The sequence below is a fragment of the Notothenia coriiceps genome, unplaced genomic scaffold, assembly GCF_000735185.1.
Source record: "Notothenia coriiceps isolate Sejong01 unplaced genomic scaffold, NC01 NC01_scaffold00037250, whole genome shotgun sequence".
In the NCBI taxonomy this organism is placed as follows: Eukaryota; Metazoa; Chordata; class Actinopteri; order Perciformes; family Nototheniidae; genus Notothenia; species Notothenia coriiceps.
Window position 1 is genome coordinate 8,053,631 of NW_011369951.1, and position 2,731 is coordinate 8,056,361.

Consider the following 2,731-nt stretch of genomic DNA (forward strand, 5'->3'; position numbering starts at 1 on the left):
GTAATGTTATAAAATGAGTTACAAAGCTAATAATTGATTTTCACTTTTTATGATTGGTATCCGAAGAAAACTTGTAACAAGGTATTTGATATTTATCTTCCAGGCCTACAATAGTCACTAACTAACCCAACGATTGTAAAAAAATCTTTCACATTCCTGTAATTAGTTAGACTTCCTCTCCATATACTTTGCTTTACCCTCTGGAGGAGTTGGTATCCTCTCTTCAACCATCCATATGCTTCCTTCAAGGAAGGATGTCATCACACCTCCTCCAGTCTGAAGGGTCCACCCTTTCCTCCCTTCAAACCCATCGCCCAGTCAAGTTCAGCTGTGAAGATAGGGTGTGCAGTATTCTCGCCTTAATTTGTACATTAAGTCCTGATCATATTTTAGTGTGAAGAACAAGAATAGGTGAACATATACATACTTTCTGAGCATTGGTTACTGTTGGTGTTTCGATTCTGTGAGGGATTGTGGAAAGAGTGAAGTTACCTCAGAGTTGAGAGTAAAAAGCAAATTAACTCTGAGACAATGTGTCATCTCAATATTGCTAATAGTCATATCACTTCTCTCATAAGCTCAATGTTATGTAACACAGAGTTGTTGCAGGTTATATGATGTATTACTTTGCAAAATACTCCAGGGACAAACACATGTTTTTAAGGAGATTGCATTTTGTGCATCAGTGTGTGGTGATTCCACCTGTAAAACCATGTATTGAGATACTAGACACTAGTGGAGAAAATCAAATATCATATTGCTGAAGATTCACATTAAACATTAGTGTAAATGCGGAAATGTGGGGGAGTTTTTTATAGTCTCCAAAGGAGGCTGGATGAGCTTCATTATTGCAATAACTGCAGTTGAGCACAAGGGGCACCATCCACCCACCCAGAACATCTATATCTGTTGATCCGTTTGTGACTCACTCAGAAAAAGCAATGGCTCTCTGACTAAGGGAGGGGAGGAGGAGGAGTGTGAAACGTTGCTTGGCTCAGGCAGGGAGAGGAGAGGATAACTTGCTCCAAGCGAGCTCAGTGAATCATCATTGGGATCCCATCAACACACAGGGTGAAGCCTCCCCCCTAACAAGTCCAGAGGAAGCCTCTCCCACAGGGTGAATAGGCGAGAGGAAGGGAACTTCCTCTTGGTGGGGAACATTCACCTTCGCAGTGGAAGATCAGGACATGTGCATTGGAGAAGGTGTGGACGAAGCATGGGTCATACATGTTAAGTGGCAATGGAACTGCTCCTTAGTGACTGTAAATCACCTTAATGCTTTAGCACATTGCAAGTTCAGTAACGCAGGAAGTTGTATATCTGCAGTTGAACTGGGTCAACAGTGAAAAGGCATTTGGATTTTGGTGGTGCTGTGCTGCTTTCGGCAATGAAAACCAACCAACCATCATACCAAGATTTCCCTCAGTTTTTAATAGCTCCATGACCACATTTATGGCATATTTTAAACATGACTCCATATTCTCTGCAAGGCTTATGCTGATCATTCACACTTCTGTGGAAATGTCTGTATCTGTGAAGGTGCCTTGGCTTGCACGAAAAACACCATTTGTGTGAATGCGTAGTTTTCACACACCTTGGTGTCTCTGTAGCAAGCCAGAATTTGTAAATCCCTGTCATTTCATTACCATCTCTAGCTTAACGTACCTGATGGCAGAGGAAATGAGGGGGAGAGTGATGACATCCTCACACATCAAGGACATGATTAGGAATATACTTTTTAACAGGAACATACAGGAAACCCCGCTACAGGAGCAAATGTTCATGATAACATAATAACTGATATGTCACCAGGGTGCCAGGTGAGGTTGTGCAACGGAATTCTTCCTTCACACAATTCAGCTTTCTGAATGAGCCTAATGAGTTAAAGGTTAACCAGAATTGCATTTCAGAGAAGGGAGGGTCAACTTTGCATTACCTGATGATTGTGTCACATTCCTAAGGCTGCAGAATGTTGAACGCCTTCTTTAACAGGAAATGTGCACCCTCCTCTGATTCATACATAATTCATCATTCATAATTGATTGATTGATTGTTTGATTGATACATTTATTTTGAACAAGTAAAATAAATAATTACAAAACAATTTTTTTTGCAGTGCATAGTCATGTAAGAGAAAACAAAACAAAGTGACATTTGCAAGAACAACAACAACAACAACAACAACAACAACAACAACAACAACAGCATTAGCAACATAAACAGTCCCACATATAGTTTTCGAAAAGGAGTGAGAAGAAGTATAACTTATTTAATCTCACCCCCTTGTCCCTAAATTATTTATTTATATCTATAAATAATTATCATTATTATTATTATTATTATTGTTATTATTATTATTATTAATCTGCTTTACTTGTTGATTGCCATATATACAAATGCACATATATATACACACATATACATACACACACATACAGTATACATATTATACACATATATATACACACATACATACACACACATACACATATATACATATATATATATATATATATACATACACACACACACACACACACATACACATATATATATACAGGACTGTCTCAGAAAATTAGAATATTGTGATAAAGTTCTTTATTTTCTGTAATGCAATTAAAAAAACAAAAATGTCATACATTCTGGATTCATTACAAATCAACTGAAATATTGCAAGCCTTTTATTATTTTAATATTGCTGATTATGGCATACAGCTTAAGAAAACTCAAA